At 57.6% G+C, this 21,449-nt stretch overlaps 1 protein-coding gene and 1 long non-coding RNA gene across 6 annotated transcripts in view; one reads left to right on the top strand and one right to left on the bottom strand.

The window, feature by feature from the left end:
* GSE1 (Gse1 coiled-coil protein) overlaps positions 1–21,449 on the top strand; it is a 421,270-nt gene that overhangs the window by 33,408 nt on the left and 366,413 nt on the right. The window lies entirely within an intron of this gene.
* On the bottom strand, positions 8,058–19,739 carry LOC309616394. Its single transcript, XR_014237457.1, has 3 exons — positions 14,193–19,739; positions 12,185–13,080; positions 8,058–12,120 (listed from the first exon to the last, which is right to left on the bottom strand). It is a non-coding gene; the product is annotated as an uncharacterized lncRNA (long non-coding RNA).

Below are 21,449 nucleotides of genomic sequence, written 5' to 3'. Positions count from 1 at the left end.
GGGCTCCTTTGGAGGTCTCCTCGCCACCCAGCCGCAGAGCTCCTTCCCACCCGCAGTGCCTGCAGGTCCCCGTCCGCCCACGAGGCTGGCAGCAGTGAGAGAGCCGGGCTTTGGGGCCAGACGGTGCTGGGACAGATCCCAGCTCTGCCGCTGACCAGCAGGGTGACCTCAGACGAGGCCCTGCACCTCTCCCGGCCTCTGCTCTCTCTTCTGAAAGTGGGCGGAGGATGGTGACCCTTTACAGCTGACCTCTGGGGCCGATCACTTACTCATTCAAACACCTACTCAGGGTCGCCAGGTGCTGTGCTGGGCATGCAGTGGCAATGAAGACCGGAGTGGCTTTTAGGGGCAGCAGCGCACGAAGCAGGGGCCGCTTTCCCAAGGGACCAGGCCAGGAAAGGGCACATGTGATTCTCAGCGTGTAGCCAAGGATGGCGTTGGTGTCCCTGCGTCCCCATCCCAGGGCCTCACTCAAGGAGCGCCCTGTCCAGGCCGGGTTAGCCCTGTGGGAGAAGGTCCAGCTAGGGTCCCTGGGGACAGAGGGTGTTCAGGAGGGTCCCAGGTGCCTGGACCCACGTGTAGCGTGGAGCATCGACTGGCTGGTGACTGGACGAGCCGGCTGTGTCCCTGGGGTCCGGCCCTGCGGCATCTCCGGTTCCCTCCAGATCTGGGTTCTGAGCTCCGATGGAGGGGGCCACACCACGTGGCTGGGCCTCATCCCGAGGTGTCTCAGCGGCTGCTTCTCTACCCGACGGAGGCGCATCAGCCCGCTTCCCCGGTGGACACGCGAGCGGGTGCCCGCTGCTGGGCCCGGCACTGTCTCTGACCTGCAGGTCCTCCCATGCAGCCCTCCGCTCGGACACTGATGTCCTGCTGCTTCCTCTTAGGTCCTCAGGTCCTTGCCCCACACCACCCATCCCCTCTCCGTGATTCCACCAGAAACTTCGGTGCCTCTAGACCAGGCTTGGCCAACTTTTTGTTAAAGGACCAGGTAGTAAATATTTTAGGCTTTGCGGGCCAGTCTCTGGTCTCTGCTGCATTTTCTTCTCTGTTATTTATTTATTCTGTACAATTCTTTAATGTGAAATGTAAAAACCATTCTCAGCTCGGCTGGCCGGTGGGTTGTGGTTTGCCGCGGCCTCCTGCGGACCAGCCGGGTGGGATGTGGGTTGGCTGTGCATCACCTGCGTCTGAAGTTTTTGTTTTCCGAGCACAGACCTGCTGAGCTGCACACATATATTGGCTCTGTTAACTCGGACAACAGCCCCATGACGGGCACTGTGAACCCATTTCACAGGTGAGGAAACTGAGGCACAGGGAGATGAGAGAACCAGCCTGTGGTCTCACAACGGGTCAGGGCAGCACCGGGATTTGAACCCAGGCCATCAGTGTCTGTCTCAACCACGGTGCCTCACCATGTGGCTTTTGGCGCCCAGCTTCTCTGCCGCCTACCCCTACCTGGATTATTTTGGATGTAAAGGAAGCCCGGATTCTATTCCTGGCTTTTTCTGGGTCTCTCTTGGCCCCCCGGCTGGCCTGCATCCCCATTGACATTTGCCTCCTCCCAACCTGTCCCCATCACCTTCACTTGCCCCACATTAGGGAGATACCCTCTGGAGCAACTCAAAGTTCCAGAAATGGCTTCGGCAGCACCTGCTTCTTCATGGCCAGCCCTCAGGTCACACAAGGCAGAGCAGTGTCCCTTCAGCTGCTTGGCCCACATTCTGTAACCTTACATCAAAGCCACATGGGCTTGGCCACGGCACGTGACTGAGGTGGGGAGTAGGAGCCCCAAGCCGTCAGCCCGACATTGCCCGCTGGACTTGTCCTGGTGGTAGGGGCAGCTGTGGCTGTGAAGGGTCACTGGGAGAGGTTGTCCCTTGCCACTGATCAGGCACAGAAAGTGACCCCTTGGCGTCCTGAAGCTTTGGGCCACCAGAGGCTGGTTCTGAACTTTCTGGCCTCCCAGGGTGCTGTCAAAAAGACTGGGAATTTTGGACAGGTGATTCAAATGAGAGAGAACACAAATAATATATGGGGAAATAGTTACATAAAAACTGTTAAAATATCAGAAAAAATAAGACTTGGTGCTGGTGAATTTGCAAAACATGGCTCATTTGTATTGCCGGTGGCAGCGCACAAATCCGTATCATATTGTCTGTTCCCCAAAGCATTTGTCAATGTGTATCCAGGGCTTTTAAAGACACTCCATACTTTGGCCCAATAATCCCATTTCTAGAAATGCATCCGAAGGAATGAACTTGCAAGAATGAAAACGATAAGACACACAAAGATGTTCTTTGCACTGTTATTTATAGTGGTAGGGAAATTCTGAACATCCAACAATAAAATACAGTTAGGCAAACTGTTGTGTACCCCTGGGGGTGGAATGTTCTGTGGCTTTAAAATGACAGCCATGGAGCCCATTTCAACACAGAGAAGCTGATGATCTAATGCTGAGTCAAAATAAGCAGAGCACAAAATTGTACACGTGTCTTGATTACAGCCTTAAAGAAATATGTCCGTGTAAGTCCAGGCTGGAAGAGGACTTGGAAAGCTGGTACGGCTGTGTTCACAAGGTGATGGGACCCCCTCCCATTGAAACACGCGTTAATGCTATCACCGAGTTGTCTTAGTGTTAAATGTGAGGCAGGCATTTCCGTGCCATGTGACCTTGGACAGGCCGCTGGCTGTGTCAGCCTCGCTTCCACCGTCTGTGAAATGGGGCGGCACCTCTACAGCTGCCCTTGGGGTTATGGGAACCGGAGGGGCCTGCCTTGCAAGGCCTTTATGGGTGACACCTTGTTGTCCTGTGTGGAGCTGGATTGTCACCATCGAGCCTAAGGAGGCCAGTAGTGAGGGTGGAGGGGCTTAGACGAGGCCCCCCTGCCAGGTGAACCAGGGAGCCTGGCCTCTGATACTGAGGACCTACGAGGTGGGTGTGGGGTAGCCTCTCCAAGGCCACCCAGCTCCTGAGACTTGGAGCTGGGAGCTGCCCCAGGCCCTTTCCTTGGCTTTGATGCTGCCTCATGGGGTAGAGCATTTCAGATAGGGCTTCCTTCCTGGGAGCCAATGGGATCTTTGAACTCTTGGATCTCATGCTTCAAGAGGGCTGAAAGCTTCTGTGTCACCTTGGTGCCAGTGTCACTTGACACATGGCCTGTCAAATGGCTTCCGTTTGGTGGAGGATTCCTGTCGTGGGCTGAGTTGTATCCCCCCCACAAATTCCTATGTTGAACTGCTAACCCTAGCACCTTAGAATGTGACTGTATTTGACTATATTTGGGTCTTTACAGAGGTCATTAGGGTGGGCCCTGATCCAATAGGGCTAGTGTCCTTGTAAGAAGAAGAGATTAGGACACAGACACACACAGAGGGAAAACCCCGTGAGATATACAGGGAGAAGATGGTCCTCTGCAAGCCAAGGAGAGAGGCCTTGGAAGGAACCAAACCTGTCAACAACCTTGGTCTCCAACTTCCAGCCTCCAGAATTGTGAGAAAAATATATCTCTGTTGGTTGAATCTGCCAGCCTGGTACTTGGTTACGGCAGCCTGAGCAATGGATGTCCATAGGGGTGTCCCGCACCCACAGGGTGATAGCTGAGCGTGTTGAGCAGCGTGTGAAGGGGGCTGTCTGGGTTTTATTAACTGCACCTTATGGTTGGACGTTTAGACGGTTTCCCCCACTATTATAAATAACAGTGCAAAGAACATCTTCCTGCACGTTCACAGTTTTCATGCTCGTAGGGTACATTTCCAGAAGTGTCCCAGGGCCAGGGCTGCTGCATATGGCTGTTCACCACCCCTAGTGCATTAGTCAGCAAGGCTGGTCCCTCCGCGTGAGGAAGACCCCCCAGGCCGGGGGAGCCCAGAGCCTGGGCTCACACCCAGCAGGAGTGCCCTCCAGGGGACCACACGACCTTGAAGGTCATCTTCTGGGCTCTGGCTCTGAGCTGAGGTTCTTGTAGGGGCGGGGAGCGTTGGAGGAGCCCCTCGGCCGGGGCTGGGAAGACTGGTGTCCGCGGGCAGCTCAGGCTCACAGGCTCCGGGGGCGGAGGTCAGCCGGCTGTTGGCAGCTGCGCCAAGTCAGTCGTGTGGGAACGGAGGCCTCGGTCGTCCCCACAAAGATTTTCTGTGGCTGCTTCTGGGAGAGAGAGAGGGAGAGAAAGAGCTGTGAAGCGAGGTGGAGGCCATCCCCAGGCGCCTCTTGCCAGGCTGGGAGCTGGCACCGGCGTCCTCCCTCCGGGTACATAATATCCCATAATAGGCTCTGGCTGTTAGGAGTCCAGAGACAGAAAAAAGATTGACATCATGCAAGTGTTGGGTTCGGTGAGTGGAGTGCCCGCTGGCCCCTTCGCCATGTTAGCGGCTTCTGTCCACCTGGAGAGGTCTGCTCGGGGGGTCAACGCCTCGAGGGACAGTGCTGGGGCCCGGTGTACCCCCAGGTTCATGTCCACCCAGACCTGTGAATGTGCCCTTATTTGGAAATAAGGTCTTTGCAGATGTGATCAAGTTAGGATGAGGTCACTGGATGAGGGTGGCCCTGAATCCACTGCCTGGTGTCCTTCTAAGACGAGGGGAATTTGGACCCTGGCAGAGAGGATGGTAGGCGGAGACGGACACGCACACAGAGGCCACGTGAAGATGCAGGAGAATGGGAAGGGTGCAGCTACAAGCCAAGGGCCGATACCTTGATTTCAAACTTCTCCAAACCGAGCAAACGAATTTCCGTTGTTTAAGCCACCTGGTTTGTCATAATTAGTTATGGCAGCCCTGGGACGCCAGTGCACTCACCCGGTGGTCCTTCCCTTCTTTCTCCCCCTATGGCCTGGCACGTCCCTCTTACAGCCTGCGAGTCCCAAGAGATGAGAGCGGCTTTCACACGCCTTGTCTCCTGGGTGGGGCTGGCCGTGGGCCGGCACACAGTAGGTGCGCAGTAAAGGTTTGCTGAGTGGATGAGAGGGGCAGGGGCTGGGGCAGGAGGAGAAGGGAAGGGGTGACTCTCAGAGATGACCCTGTGGCCGGCAGGGGGTGGGGGGCGGGCCCTCCCCTCCCCTCCCCTCCCCTCCCCTCCCCTCCCCTCCCCTCTCCTCCCCTCCCCTCCCCTCCCCTCTCCTCCCCTCTCCTCCCCTCCCCTCTCCTCCCCTCCCCTCCCCTCCCCTCCCCTTCCCATGCCTGCCCCGTCCTTTTTGTCCCGTCTTGGCTTCAGGGGAGGGGAGAGGGTGGGGAGGGGCGCTGTGTCAGTCTCAGGCCCGGCCAGTGCCCGCTGCTCCTGTCCCTCTCCTGCCTCTTGCTGGCCGTCCGGCTTTGGGCGACTTACCAGACCCCAGTTTCCCCCAGTGTAAAATGGGTCTGCAGCACCCCTTCTTCGGGTCATCTTGGGAAATAAGCCAGTTGGCCTGTGGAAGGCAGCGTGGTGGACGTCTGCGTGGGTCTCGACAAAGGCTGGTTCGGTTGGGGAGCAGCTGGGCCAGCCGAGGGAGGAAGGAGGGTGGAGGGCGCCCACGGAGGAGGGAGGAGGGCGCAGTGCTTGAGGGCGTGGTGTTGGAGGGCAGGCCCTGTGTGGGCCCTCGGCTGTACCATTTCTATCCTGGGCTAGCTGACTCTCTGGCTCAGTTTCCCCACGTGGAAAATGGGGGCAGTGAAAGCACCAACCTCACAGGTGACTGGGTGTGAAGGGGACAGGGAACCTTGCACAGGCTCTCCAAGCCTGCACCTCAGGTGATGAGGGGAGAGGGCGGGAGAGGGTGCCTGATGGACAGGACATTCCGTACCTGTGGAATCGGCTTGTCTTCATTTCTGGGCTGCATTTGGGGCTGAGGAGCAAAGTGCTGGCCGGGCAAACCAGAGGAAGCTTCTAGGTACAAAAGCCTTTGCATCTGAAGGTTGGTCGTCCCTTGAAAGAGCCATGCAGAATGTGACAAGGTGGGAGCCTGAAGGTCCCTGAGCCATCCACGCCTCCCCTCTGTGCTTTTGAGTAGGGGGACCCAGGCTCAGAGGGAACGTGATGTGTGGGAGAGGTGATGCTGGTGCAGACCCGCGCTCTGCCCCTGGCCTGCCCTGGTTTGTGTACTGAGGAGTTTGAGTGAAACTGGGGTTGCCCCTGCACCCGTGCATCTCCCTGCTGGGACCCGGCACACACGTCGGGAAACGTCTGGCAGGGGTCAGAGGGCAGTCTGCACTGTGGAAGCGAGGCATCCTGCTGGGCATGGAGACCACCCCCCCACCCCGCCTATCTGGGGGCCGGGGCCTGTCTCATCACTGTGTATCCCTCGGGTTGGGAATGGGCAGCTCTCCAGAAAGGCATCTTTTCCTGTTGTCACTTCTTTCCTTCCTGCGTTTTCCAAGATGGCATAGAGAGCCCCCCGTGTGCCAGCTGCAGCCGCAAGATCATAGGACCCCATACTTGTTCCCCCGAGACCACCAGAAGGGCCGTGTTATGCCCATTGCACAGATGGGCTACTGAACGCTGCCAGGCTGGTGTTTCCCTTTCTCTGTTTCTTGCCTGGGTCAGGGAAGGCCGGCTCCCCTGGTGGCCTGGCCCTGCAGGGGACAGGTGGGCGACACCTCCCAGGGTGGCCCCAGCCTGTGGGAGGGGGATTCCTGCTGCTATTTTCAGCCACTCCAGGGAGACCCTGGGCTGCTGCCATCCGCCACGGTCCACGGCTGTCCGGACTGGCCTGTGGGTCTCGCGTGATGTTGGAGTATCCTCCTGGCCCGGGAGGGGCCGGCACCCCTGCACTCAGCCCCTCACCCCTTCCCTGGAGGCAGAGGGGGGCATCCCATGGCGCGTCCCCCACCCCTCTGGGCTGGAGGCAACTCAGTGTTAACCCCGCGCCTGGGTTTCCCGAGCCCCGTTGGGGCCCCCCTCTCCAGTGGGTGGCTGTAAAAATAGCACTTGCTTTCAGTTAGGAGCTGGGGGCGGCGGGGGCCCAGTTTCCCTGCTCCTGGAGGAATTACCAGCCCACATGTTGCCAGGAGCCTTGGCTGGGAGAGGCAAGCGCGGCTCCAAGCCGGCGAGCGGGCGGCGGCACAGATGGAAACTCGATCCCGGCTCAGCAGACTGTTTGATTTATTTTAAAATCAAGCAGATGGCTGCTGCAGGGGTTTGTTTAAGTTCAGCTCCGAGCCGGGCCCGTGGCCAGGAGCCTCGGGGCAGCTGCGCCAGAAATTTTTCAATGACTTTGGTCGTCAAACCACCTCTTCCCTCCCTTTTGAACTTGAGCCTCACCACACACATGTCGGCGGCCGCGCGCGCCTTCTCCGCGCGGCCCGGCTGCTCCCGGCTCGCCGGTCCTCTCTTTGTCTCGCTGCCGCCACCTCTGTCTTTGTCCTCCTGTCTTGCTCTGGCCCTGGCCCCGTGTGTCTCCCGCTTTCTGGGCCTCTCTGGGTGTCCTCACCGCTCCCGTTCGCAGGGAACCTTCCCACGTCTCCCTCGCGGCTCCCCGTTTTCCTCCGGCGGCTCCCTCCCCCCGCTGCAGGCACGTGGGAGAACAGCCAACCTCTGTGGCCACTCAGCGTCCTCCGGGCTGCCCCCTCTGCGAGACGCTGTGGCTGGGAACGCCAGGCCCCGACCGTAAAATCCTGGAGGAGACCAGCCCTCCGAGGTCAAGCGGCCCAACCCCCGCCCGGGGCACGGAGGCCGGCGGCCCGCAGCTGTCCCCGCTGGGCGGCGGGTGGCCTGGGCACGTCTGAGGAGCCCACTGTGTGGCCGTGTGGCTGGGGAGGCCAGCTGGGGGCCGCCAGCGGGGTTCATGCTCCCCCCACCGTGTGCCCCCCCCCAAACGGCTGGTGAACAGGCCAACTTACATTCCCCTGCTCCCCCAGAGTGACTAATTGGTCCCCTGTTCACATGGCCAGCAGGCTCTCCAGCCCCAGATCCCCCAGCCAGGGCTGCCCGGCCTCATCCCCTAAGGGGCCCAGCACCCACTGCCCTGCTTCCTAAACAAACCAAGGCTTTAAATAGCGGCCAGCCCTGTAAATAACCCCAGGTCCCCAAGGAGCGCTCTCCGGGAGGGTGGAGCGCGGCCCCCAGTCACCCCGGCACCACGGCGGGGGTGGGGAGCGCCGATGGCACGCGGCCCCTGGCCTGGGCTGGGGGCCAGGCCTCATGGCGGGCCCTGGGTGGGGCTGAGATGTTTTTCTGCCTCTGGCTGCAGTGGCCGGCTCTCTGGTTGATCTGCTGGGTGCTGACTCAGCTGCCCCTCCCGGTCCCTGCCCCCCAGGGTCACCCCTGACTGGCTGGCCCGCCTCAGGGAGGACAGGAGAGGCCTACACCCAGCTGGCTACGTTGCAGCCGAGGGTCCGCCGGGGGGACCTGGAGGAGAGGCCAGGATGCTGGTTCCACATCTCCCCTCCTCTTGGCCGCGTCCGTGCCGACAGGGGACCTGGCCGGGCCCCCAGTGCCCCTCCGCCTCCTCTGGGGTCCTCAGTGGAACGACCTCACGTGCTTTAGGGTGGAGGCCCCAGCCTCTTCCTTCCTTAACCTCTGCCCCGAACCGGGCCCAGGGAGACCTTGGGGACAGACTTGTCGAGAGCGGCAGCGTGTGGAGCCCAGCCCCGACTCGGGGCCAGAGCAGGACTCCTGCATCCCTCGCCTGCCAGCGAGTTGGTGAAGTGGTCGTAGGTCCGTGGCCTCCACAGGGGATATTTTCACATCCCAGCGCAAGTGCATTCGTTCTCTGGGGCATCGTGGAGGGTGGAAACCAGCCCACCAGCAGCTTTAAATTTTGAAAAAACTCTGCCAAGAGGTTTACATCTATTTTCCAAACAGCCGATTCCCACTGCCCCCCTTTAGCCATGCACCAGCATCTCTCTCAGACCAGTTTGAAAATTGTAATGATTTTAGCTCCCCCTGGAGCAGCCAGGGGAGCTGAAAACGTGGCCCAATTAAAAAATGCATCCCGGCTTGCTGCGCGGACTGGGCGTGTGGAGGTGGTTCCCGTCGAAAATGCTCCCTGGGAGATGGGGAAGCTTTCGTTTATTTATTTTCTGTCTCATTGGTCCCCCTCCTGTGCTGGCCCTCCCCACACAGAGGTCTGGATCCACCACAGGGCTTCATTCATACCGTGATTTTTCTTCTCCTGTTTCTAGTTTAATTTTTGTGTAAGAAAGAGAAAACAAAATTTTAAAAAATGATATACTGTGTATCCCCAAAGCATGTTTGTGAAATGTCTCAGAACTTCATTTTCTAGGTGGTTTTACCAGGTTGATGTTTTTGTTCGTTTTCTGATGAGTTGTACGAAGGAGAAGTTGGTTTACTGGGCAGGCAGGCATCAAAGCGATCACACCCATGTGTCTATCTCAGGAAAACACAGAAAAATGCCTTTAGACCTACCAGTGTTATAGATTATAAAATCTTCAAACTGCTAAACTTGATGACGGCCAAATGGGGCCGGCACCATTTTTTTGTTGTTGTTTTTTACACTTCCTTATTGTGTAAAAAATAAACACCATGTAAAATTTACCACTGTAACCATTTTGAACGGTCCAGTCTAGTGGCGTTAAGTATGTTCACACTGTTGTGTAAACATCACCACCATCTAGTTCCAGAACTTTCTCATCACCCTGAGCAGAAACTCCATACCCATTTCCAGTACCATTTTCAAGATGTTCTGAGGCAGAGACACTGCCCAGGCCCCACAGGGCACATTCAGAGGGTTCCTGTGTAGGGACACAGTGGAGAGAACAAAGGAGCAGAAAGCCGTGGCAGAAAATTGTGCGCTCATGACAGCGGTGAATATGGAGAGAGAGAGAGAGAGAGAGAGTGAGGAGTGGTGAAGTGAGGGAAGAGGGGGTTTGGGGGACAGAGGAGAGGTTCCCGGAGCCAAACTCTTAAAAAAAAAAAGCCCTCGGTCTGGTTGGCAGCCGAGGAACATTGTTATATTTGGGTTGAGCTGGAGGCTCTACAGATTAGCATGGTCTGGTCCGGGTCCAGTTTAGCTTAGTTCATTTCTATTCCTACTCTCTGGTTTCCTGGATGCCCAGCCCTTGGTGGGATCCAGAAGCTCCACCATTCATTCCATGAAGGTCTGTTGAATACCCACTATGTGTGGGGCACTGTTCTGAGTAAGGAAGACAGCTCTGAACAAGACAGACCTGCCTCTGCTCCCCCATCCCTCCCCTATCAAGTTTACCTTCTGCTGCCGGAGCTGACTGAGAAGAAGAAAGGGAACAAATATGAAACCAGCTTATCATCGTGGAGATGGTGAGGGCTGGAGGGAGTCGGGAAGCAGGGTCCATGTGGGGGTTGACTAACGGATGCTGTGGTTGGGAGGTACAAGGGGCAGGCCAGGTGAGGAGTGGTGCTGGCAGAGGGAACAGAAAAGGGGTCCGTGAAGAGGCCCTGATGGGAAATGAGCTTGAGGTTTTGTAGGTAAAGCAGGAGGCTGGCATGGCTGGAGCGGATGAATAGGGAGGAAGGAGAGCCCGAGGGGAGGTCCGAGAGGCCAGTGGGGCTGGAGGACATGGAGCCTTGAGAGTTTCAAGTGGGAAGGGGATCCATTGGGGCAGTTCCCCAGGGAAATGTGACCTGATTCATGTAACGCCCCTCTCTCTGGCTGCTGAGTGGGGAGCAGGCTGGAGGGGGCAGGCATGGACATGGCATCAGAGAATACACTGAGTCCCATCAAGGTCCACTTCTTCCCCTTTCACTTGCCCTTTGATCATTCTGACTGCTTCATGGAGAGTCTCAGGCTGTCTTTAATGCCTCCCGAACACTTGCTGTATAAGTTATCTACTGCTGTGTGACAAAATACACCAAAACGTTGCAGCTTGGAACAACAATTATTTGTTTTCTCACCGTTTCTGTGGGGAGTGGCTCAGGGGGGTGTTTCTGGCTCCAGGTCTCTGATGAGGCTGTAATCAGGATGTTGCCAGGGCTGTGGTCTTTCCTGAAGGTTTGACCGACGTCTCACATGGCTGTTGGCTGGAGGCCTCAGTTCCTTACCATGTGCGTCTCTCCCTAGAGCAGCTGGCTTCACCCAGAGCCAGTGACCCACGAGAGAACCAGGAAGGAACTTCTGTGCCTCAAATGACCTGGCCTCAGAAGCCACACGCTGTCACTTCTGCCATGTTCTATTCATTGGAAATGAATCACTAAGTCTGGCCCAAACTCAAGGGCTCTACCTCTTCAAGGGAGGCATGTCAAAGCATCTGTGGACATATTTTTAAACCACTACACTTGCTGATCTCCATTTTTAATAGGGAGAGAATAGGCCTTGGGTCCCGAGCCTTCACTGGGAGTAGTATTTGGCTAAAACTGAGTAGCATTGCTTCATTTTCACAGTATATATTTTTAGGGTTACTTTCTATTTATGTTGTTTAATACTGATTTTCCTTTTAGGGTACTCATGTACATTTTAAATTTATTTAAGCTTAAACAGTGAGTTGACTTAAGGAAGATTATGAAGTAAGAAAAACTAAGTAGAATTAAGAGTGGGAGGTGGAACATGACGGCCATGGGTGGGGCCTGCGGGCAGCAGAGTGGCTGAGAGTGCAGGCTCTGGGTTCGAATCCTGCCTCAGCTGCCTAGAGCTGTGACCATGGGTGATAATCTAACCTCTTTGGGCCTCAGTTTCCCCCTTGATAAAGTGAGGGAGCAGCCTGCTGCCTGGGCTGTTGTGGAGCCCAGTAGAGTCTCCACAGAAGGGCTTGGCGTGGGGCCGGGTAGGGAGTAAGGGCCCCATGAGTGTCCCCTGCTAGGAGATGACACATGCTTTCAGCCTCACCACACGGTCTGCGGGGCTCTCGTGACGCCCCCGCTGTGTGTGTGTGTAGCTGGAGGACCAAGGAGATACCACCCCTCCCCTCTGCTCGCTCAGAGCAGTGGTGGCACTTGTTGGTGAGGGTGGGGAAGACTCTGGGGGGGGGTTCTTCGTCTGGTCAGAAAACTGAGGTTACCCATGAAGTGACCTCATAAGTAACCTAAGCAGTGGTCATCCTCCCCATCCAGTTGCCTGCCTGCCCGCCCGCCCATCCACCCATCCACCCATCCACCCATCCACCCATCCACCCATCCATCTATCCATCCATCCATCCTTCCTTCCACCCATCCATCCTCCATCCACGCATCTTTTCTGTTCTTCCATCCAGTCGCGTGCATGTATGCATCCAATCTTCCTTCCATCCATCCATCCATCCATCCATCCATCCATCCAACCATCCAACCATCCAACCATCCAACCATCCAACCATCCATCCATCCATCCATCTAACCATTCACCCACCCATCCATCCATTTTTCTTTCCATTATCAACACATGCATCCATCACCCATCTTTCCATCCACCCATCTGCCTTTCCTTCCTTCTTCCGTCCATTCATATCTCTGTTTTACTTGATTCCTTCATTCTCTTTGTCCATCTATCCATTCATCTTTTTTTCCCTCTGGGCATCCATCCACCTGTCCATCCATCTATCCATCCATCCTTCCATCCATCCATCCATTTTTCCTTCCTTTCATCCATCCATCTGTCCAATTCATCTGTCCATCGGTCTGTCCATCCATCCAACAAGCACTGGATTTTTTTTTTCAAATAAACTTATTTATTTTTGGCTGCATTGGGTCTTCGTTGCTACATGCGGGCTTTCTCTAGTTGTGGTGAGCGGGGGCTACTCTTCATTGTGGTGCACAGCCTTCTCATTGCGGTGGCTTCTCTTGTTGCGGAGCATGGGCTCTAGGCGCGCGGGCTTCAGTAGTTGTGGCACGCGGGCTCAGTCATTGTGGCTCGCAGGCTCTAGAGCACAGGCTCAATAGTTGTGGCGCATGGGCTTAGTTGCTCCGCGGCATGTGGGATCTTCCCGGACCAGGGCTCGAACCCGTGTCCCCTGCATTGGCAGACGGATTCTTAACCACTGCACCACCAGGGAAGTCCAGGCATGGGAGTTTGCAGTGAGGATGTAGCAATGAACAAAACAGCCCCTGCCATCAGAGAGTTCCTATCCAGTCAGGAGGCCTGTACGTTGTGAAGGACCTGAGAGGAGATGGTGGGTTATCCTGTAACGGTGTAGTGAGCACCTGCTGTATGCAGCATTGTGATCAGCGAAGGCAAAGACATGAGGACCTCACAGTGGGTGTGTCTGTTGGACAGAGGGTGTCAGAAGGGGGCGTGGTCAGTTCTGCCTTGCAAGGGAGGGAATACCTGAAGGGCTCTTGAGGGATGTGCAGGAGTTGGCCGGGTAGGGGAGGGAGAAAGGGTGATTCAGGTGGCGGGAGCTGCACAGGCAAGTCTGGGGACATTTACACCGTTGAGGAGCGCCTGGGGGAGTCATGGAGGAGGACTTGGAGATTGTGGCCAGAGTGAGTGGTGGTTGGGCCACTTGAGGGAAACCTTGGGAGTTGGGGCGGAAAAGCATAGGCAGAGAACATGGGAGGGGGGTCATTTCAGGCCAGCTGGGACTCCAGATGTATGCTAGCTCTGTGATGAGCCCCAGGAGAAGGGGACTCATTCATTCACTCACTCACTCACTCACTTATTCACCCAGCATTTCCTGCACGCTGGCCGTGTCCTGGCGCAGGGGATACAGCAGGAAACAAGACGGGCAGGGTCCTGCCCTCACAGGCTCACAGTCTAATCGGAGGTCTCAGACAGTAAACCTAAATCAGTGCCATGAGAATTCCCTGCTGGGTAGTGAGAAGTGCGTAGTGGAGAAAATACTACAGGAGAGGGGGGATGGGGGGGATGGCCTCTCCCAGGAGGGGGCACTTAAGCAGAGGGGCAGTGGGGAGAGAGTAGCTTCCAGGCAGAGGGAACAGCACGCACAAAGGCCCTGTGGTGGGTGCGAGCCTGGCCTGCTGCAGAAGGTGGTGCCCATTCCAGGCTCTCAAGCACCCCTGTCACTTGGCTTGTGGTGAGGAGTGACTAGATTACAGGGGTGACGTCAAGAAGTGAGAGACGGAGAGGGCTTTACCAGGATTTGGGTTTTTTTTTCCTGTGGGTGCTGGGAAGCCACTGAAGGTTGTTGAGCGGGGGAGGCTTGTAAGCATTGTTCTTGGGCAGCAACGTGCAGGATGGCCGGGAGGGGGAGGCCAAAGCTCTGGGGCCGGAAGCTTCTGGGAATGCTGAGTCAGTGCAGTTAATGCCCAGTCTTTAAGGTCAGCCAAGCCCGGGGCTGAATCCCTCCCCTGCCGTGAACTAGCCGTGTGACCCAGGCAAGGTAACTCGTGCTCTCTGACAGCCTCGGGTCCTCACCTACAGAATGTGCGTGACGACCGTGCCTGTCTCTGGGGTCGTCATGGAGATGCCAGGAAGTGTGTGTAAGCGGCCTAGTCCCTGCGTGTGTAGGAGCCGCGCATCGATCCTGGCAGCTCCCCAGGCCCCGTGAGAACTGTATATGAGTCGTGGGTAGACGCAGAAGGCAGGAGGGCAGCTCCGCTGTGTCCGACGAGGAGATGTGCAGAGAGATGTCTCAGTTTACCCCGCTGCAAAGGGGCCTGGGGTCTCCCGCCCTCCCCAGAGAGAGAACACGCCCGAGAGAGTTACGCGGCCCCCAGCCCGGCAGCCTGGGTTGAGCTTTGCAGGGCCTGGGCATCCGACAAGCCAAACAACTGTTTTCGCCTCCCTGCAGCGTGGCTGCCAAGTGGAATCGCTTCCACGGTTGGCTCCGGTGGGAGGGGCAGAGGGACACCACCTTCTCCACGAAGGCAGGTCACACGGCCGGGAGTCAGGAGTGCAGCCTGCAGAGTGGGGGTGGTGGGGGGGCATCTCCGGGCCCGGGCTGAGGTCCCCCTAGGCCGGCAGGGCGCCCACCTCGCGGGCTGCCAGGCTGGCTCTGGGTCGGCAGGAGTGGAGGGAGGCGGGCGGCTGCGTCGCGGGGCACCTCTCCCTGCAGGCATCGGCAGGCTGGAGCCCGCCGCTCTGGCCCTGGCAGGGCGAACACAGAGCGAGTCAGCGCGGCCTCCGCGGTGCCAAGGCTGGGAGCAGGCTCGCGGCTCCTGTTCAGTTCCTGCGGTCCTGGGCCTCTGTGCCCGCCTGGCTTCCTCCCCCCGTCCCGGCCCCCCACCCCCGCATCCCCACATTCTCTGACAGCGATGGCTAATTAGAGCTAATGTTTATCGGGGGCACTTTCTACGTGCCAAGCACTGTGCAAAATGTTTTCGTGTATCCTAAGTCACTTAACACTCACAAATATCATTCATGTTTTATGGAGGAGACGGAGGCACAGAGAGGTTAAGTAACTTGCCAAAGGTCACACAGCCAGCAAGTAGTAGATAGAGCTGGCTCCAGAATCCATGCTTTTAACTTCTTCACGAGACCACCTCCTACAACCAGTAGTGAGAGTGCAGACCTCAGCCCACAGCCCCAGGTGTACAAGAGATGACCTTTTTCTTAAATCAAAGTAAATCTGAGTATAATTCTTTTGGCCCTTTCCTTGTGGTTGCATGCTGGCTGCCGCAGCTCCAAGCACTATGTTCCCCCAGGATAGCATCCAAAAGCAGGATGGGAAAGGGTAGGGGGCTCCCTTGCCCTTTTCTCTTTGGGGCACGGGTGTTTCCCAGAAGGTTTTTAGCAAACTTAGGTCCACTTTTCCAGGCTTGGCCACATGCCCGGCTGTAATTGCAGGGGTACTGGGAACATGAGTGTCTGACCTTCTCAGACTTTATGCGGAGCAGGCTGTGCCATCAAAAAAAGAAGGGGGTAGGAATGGCTGGTGGTGGAGTGGCCCAGTCAGCCTGATCTTCAAGCAGTCCTGCACCGTAGGGGATGCTGTCTCCATTTTACAGATAAGGAAACTGAGGCTTAGTGATAGGGGCCTTGTCTGGCCTCCTTTGATCCCATGCTGGCCTTGAGCAGCTGGGCTGGATGGCTTTCCTCCTTGTTCGTGTTTTAGAGCTGCAACTCCAACTGGGGGTCAGCCTCTGGCAGGCCGGAACAGGGCTTATTTGTCTTTTGGGCATCCTCGTCTGACTCAGGAATGAGCATCTAGAAGGTTCTAAATCACCTTGTACTGTATTGGAAGGGCTTGTGTTACCCACGCCCCTTTCTGTTTGCAAATGCCACAAACCCAATTCCAAAAGGGCGTTTGTTGCCCCACGTAAGTGGTGAGGGTGAAGCTGGCCCCAGGCACTCTTGGACCCAGGCTCATCCAGCTGTCTCCATCCTCAGCTCCGCCTTCTCCTGTGTGGAATTCATTCTTGGGCAGCTTCTCCTCACATGTCAGAGACAGCTAAGAACAGTTCTAGCCTGGTATCTAGTGACTCCAAAGAGGGATGGGGAGGGCAGTTCCTAGCAAGTGTCCCAGGGAAGATTCTGATTGGCTCGCCCCTGTAAAGGGAAAAGGAGTGTGTTGGTGGACAGGCCCACTAGGCTGGGGAGGGACGGATGCTGGTTAGATAAAATGAAAAAAGTTGCTTACTCCAGATGAGTGAGTGGAAGGACAGAATGATGGAAAGATGAAGGATGGATGGATGATGGATGGATGGATGGATAGATGGACAGATGAATGAGTGGATCAATGGAGGGATGGAAGCATGGGATGATGGGGATAGATGGACGGATGGATGTTTGGGTGGATGGTTAGATGGATGGAAAGATGGACAGATGAATGGATGCATGGTTGAGTGTGCTGATGGTTAGACAGATGGGTGCTTAGATGGATGGATAGATGGACCAATAGCTGGATGCATGGTTGGAATGGGGGGGGTGGCTGGCTGGCTGTAGCCCCTCCTCCTCCCGTCCCTAGGGGCTCCCTGGGCAGAGCTGCCGGTGTGAGCGGTATGATGGCTCCACTGGGTCTTCCTCTCAGGCAGCTAACTGCTTAGGCTCCAAAGCCCATTGAAACCTTCAGAGTTTCACTTCTATATCAAGATCATTTCTGCTCCTTCCTCCTATGAGTGTCTTTAATAACACTTTTGCTTCCCTCAGCACAAAACGATGCCTGGTCATCTTAGAAAACTTGGAAGATTTAGAAAAACTTGCAGAAGCAAGTGGAGAGTCATCATGGTACTGGCCTCTGGGACCCCCCCCGGTGCTGCCAGCTGGTGGGTGTCACTCTGTGGCTCTTCTCTGACAGCTGCAAGTGCCAGTGCCTGGCGGCCCCTGTGCCCTTGGTTTAGGGAGTGCCAGGCTGCTGGGGCCTGGGCCCAGCCAGACTTGCTTCCACCCAGTTGGGGAGATGCTTGCTTCCTCCCTCTGGGGAGATGAACAGTGGTGACCTCTTTGGCAGGCAGATGAGAACCAAGTTGTTGGCTTTTGGTACATCTCTTCAGAGGTACGTTTGTTGCCACAAGGCCACACGGAGCCAAGCATTTTTATGACTTCTTTCTTGGGAGCTGCCTTCTAAACCCGAAAGAACACATGAATCCCAAAGAAGCCACAAGGCGCTTCCCGGGGGGCGCACTCTGAATGGGAGTGTTCTGCCCATTTTAGCACCAATCTGTTCCCCCCGGGCGGGAGCTCAGACTACCCTGTCAGATACCCTCAGAGGGGCGGGCAGATGGGGGCTCAGGGTGTCGATGAGCTCTGAGTGTCTGGAGCAAAGAGGGACAGGACTGCTTCCCGGTGCCTCGTCCTGCTTAGAGGATTTGGGCTTGGGAGCAGAACAGACAGACCCTCAGGCCGGGTCTGCTGCCACGCGGGCCCTAACGAGGTCCGGCTGAGTTCCTGTGCGAGGTGTCAGGCAGAGAGAAGGCAGCCCCCTCCCCGCACCCTCACTTAGTGCTCCTTCTTAGGCTCTAGGAGTGGTGGTGGGGGTCCTGTCGAAACAGCAGCCCCCTGCCCTCAGATACAACACGGTACCTGTCCTTCTGCCCAGAGTACCAGCTTCTTTTCATTGAATGCTCAAGTGTCACCTCCTCCAGGAGGCCTCCCTGACTACTCCAGCTGAAGAAAGCTTCTCTCCACCCTGGTTGCATCTTCAGGATCTCAACCCTGTGTTTGTGTCCCTTCTGATCTGAATGAATGAATGGCTCCAGGTTCCAGCGTGTGACGCACACGAGCAGGACACCCATGGCTGGGCTTCCGGGTGTGCGGCCATGGGTCATAGGGGGCGGTGGGCAGGGGACCTGCGCTCAGGGGCCTCTTGGGGGCTGCTGGCTGTGGCCGGGCACCCCGCCCCCGCCCCTGGCCTTGTGCTCCTCAGTGAAATGCATGGGGAAGTTGGGTACCAGCCTTCTCGCTCCAAGAATCCGGGTAGTTACCTCCCTCTCTGCTTGCAAAGACGAGGCGTCTGCCAAACCACATTTATCAGCCAATCATTAATTCATTCCCTCATTTTTTATTAATCACTCTGCCGACCAGCCAGAGCTTCGGATGGGGATGAAAAGCGCTGGGGAGGTACCGGGTTGACAGAACTGCCGCCCCAAGCAAAGGAACGGGGAGCCGGAACCCGGCTGGGGCCCTCCAGGGGGGTGCTGTAGGGGTCTGCTCTGCCTTTTGGGGTGTTTAGAACAGCTCCAGGGACCGCGTTTGTCTCCTTTCATCGGGTGGGAATTGCTCTGACAGACTCGTGCGCGCACATGTCTGTGTGTTTGCATGTTTGTGTTCCCATGTGCGTGCATGTGGCATGAGTGTGCAGTGTGTTGTGTGGGTGTGTGGTGTGTGCCCATGCAGAGCCTGTGTGTGTTCTTACATGAGTGGCGTGTGCACATGGGGGGTGTGTTCCTGCATGCGTGGTACGTGTGTTGGCACAAGTGGTGCATGTGTGCGTGCTGTGCATGGGTGGAGGCACTGGGAACAGACAGACTGACGGGGAGTTTCTCCGGATGATTAATGGCCTTTGGAAGGAGGCGCCGCGTCCATCAGACGCTCCTGGCCCGTTCTGTGCTTGGCAGCCCGCCTGCCTCCGGGCTGAACCAGCCCAGGTGAGGCTGTGTTCCCAGCCCAGTGGCCCAGGGCCGGCAAGCTGGTCCCAGAGGGGACAGAGAGCCCCCTTCAGAGCTGCTTTCGGCTTGGCCTGCCCCAGGCCCTTTCTGCCTTGCCCCTCATACATGGCATGGACCCCCTGGGCGGCAGCACGGACTGCAGCGCCTCAAATCCCCCACCATACCTGTAAAAAATGCAGAGTCCAGGGCGGCCCCACCGGTAGGACCAGACCAAGGCCCCAGAATCTGCATTTTTAAAAAGTATTGCAGGGGTCTGATTCCAGAGGGCTTCAGACTACACTTTGAAGAACCCACCTAGTGCTACAAGAGAAGCAAAGGCTGGGAAGGTGCCCTCCCCTGCCCCATCCTATATTTGCCCCTAGGGCAGCCATTCTCTCTGCCTCTCACTTGCTGTGTGACCCTAGGCAAGTCACTTTACCTCTCTGGGCCACTTCCTCATTTTTAATAATAATCCTGTCTCTTAGTAGCTTTGGGATCTTTCTGGGCCTCAGCTTCTTCGTCTGTGCAGTGGGGTTAATACTAGCACCAGCCTCCTCGGGTTCTCAGGTCCTTGGGAGGAGTGAATGAGTCATGCCTGAGGAGTCCCGTGGGCACCTAAATGACTGTCACTGCTGTTCCATGCCCTGGACATGGGATGTGTGGTTAGATGGGGCCATGTGGTGCACAGTGGGTGGTCAGGGAGGTGAGTATCATTCTAGATCCTAATAATAGTATCTGAGTTTACCAAGCCTCCTACAATCTGTGACCTCATCATTCCCAGTTTACAGACAAGAAAACCAAGGCTCAGAGAAGTCACATGACTCACCTAAGGTGGCTGGGCCCAGGAGGGCTTGATCCCAAAGCCAGTGATCTTAGTCTGTCTGCCCTTGGCCTTCAGGTGGGACGTAGGTGAGGTTGAGGCTGCCAGGCCCCTGCTCCCCTCCTCCTCCTCCCCCCACAGCCCCCAGCAACCCTGGGAACGCCAGGCAGCGGACACAGCGGGGACACAGCGGGGACACAGCGGGGACGGGAGGGGCCGAGGGGTGGGGAGGCGCTGGAGCCACAGCCGCCAGCAGATCCAGCCCAGCTGGGGGATTAGACCGCATCTGGCTCGGTTTACACCAGAGAAACAAAGGCGGCTGCCGGCGCCTTTATCTGGTGGGAGGGTTGGGAGGGGGCAGGAGGGGGGCTGCCCTCAGCCCTGTGGGGGACCTGGGTGGAAGGGAGGAGCGGAATCTGGGCCCCGATCCCGAAACTGGCTCCCCTACCCGCCCCTCGACCCGCAGGGAGGTGACCTCACTTCTCTGGATGGAGGACAGGGTGTTCCTGGGGTGGGGCGAGGTGGAGGGGGTAGGCTGGGGGGGGTGAGGCTGGGAGAGGGGGCAGGGAATCCTAGGAACCCCAGGGTCCCCGCAGCTGCCCTTCCCAGGCAACCTGCCCAGCCCGCGGTGGGGATCCCCAACCTGGAGGCACGTGGAATGCGAGTGCTTCCCCCTCAAGCCACGGCCCCAGGCTCAGCACCAGGTCTCCCCTTTCGGTCACAGAAGGGAAACAGCCCGTAAAATAGAAAATCAGAGCCCGCCCGAACCGCCCAGCCCTCCTTCAGCAGCAGGGAAGTGTTGCTTTGGTGGGAGGGGGGGCTGGGGGTTTCTGCTCCACCCACCCCCCTGCCCCCCAGGGGGTTCTGCCTCCCAGAGGGGTGGCTTCTTACCTCTCCCCGCACCCGACCGCTAGGGGGTGGGGAGGTGTTCTGGCCCCTCCCCATCAACGGGGGGGGGCGGGGGCCGGGGGGGGGGCTCCCCCCCTCCACCGCAGCAGGGCTGGGGTTGGCTCTGGCCCCTCCACGGGGAGGTGGCGCACCTCCCGCCCCGGGAAGCGCGGCGGCGCGGGTGCCAGGCTGGCGGAGGCGGCGGGTGAGTGCGCGGCTCGCCGGAGCCAGGAGCTGACCTTATTAGCCGGGGGCAGCTGTTCGCGATGCACATCTGGCAGCGGGCTGGGGCTGTACCCCCGCCCCCCGCCTGGCCTGGCGTTACCTTCCAGGAATGCTGGCAGCGCCTCGCGCATCTGCAGCGTGTTTCTGGGGGCAGCCGGCGTCCCCTCCGGCGCCTGGCCCGGGGCTGGGGGTGGGCGCCGCCCTGCCCGGATTTCCTGGCTCCTCCCTCCTCCGGCTGCCGGTGTGGCTCCTGGGCAGGCCCCCCGCTGGGCCGCGGGAGGGAAGGGGCAGCGGGATGTGGCTTTCTCCCCTGGGGCGGGAGACCTGGGGACCAGCTGCTTGGCCCCCATTGCAGTGAGGGGGAAACTGAGGCCAGCGCCGCGCGCCTCCCCTGTGGTGCCGCGGTTGTAGGGCAGATGGTGATTTTGGCGTTAACCTCCCATCATACAGGTCTGAGTTTGATAGAGCCCATGGGCGGTTCATTATCACACCCCCTGTGGCATGGTCCTGGCTGGGTCTTCACCTCTGGCTGGCTGGGCTAGAAGCTCCAGGGCCTAGGGCCCGGCCGGGACACAGTAACGAATGAACGGGAAAGTGAGCGCCCCAAGGCCAAGGCTGAGGACAGTCCAAGCTACATAATGTACCCAGGAGCCCAGCCTCATCACTGCCGAGCTGTGTGACCTGGGCATGTGACTTAACTTCTCTGTGCCTCAC

This window comes from Balaenoptera borealis (genome assembly GCF_965194805.1).
Source record: "Balaenoptera borealis genome assembly, chromosome: 19".
Classification (NCBI taxonomy): Eukaryota; Metazoa; Chordata; class Mammalia; order Artiodactyla; family Balaenopteridae; genus Balaenoptera; species Balaenoptera borealis.
This window is presented reverse-complemented; position numbering and strand designations above follow the sequence as displayed.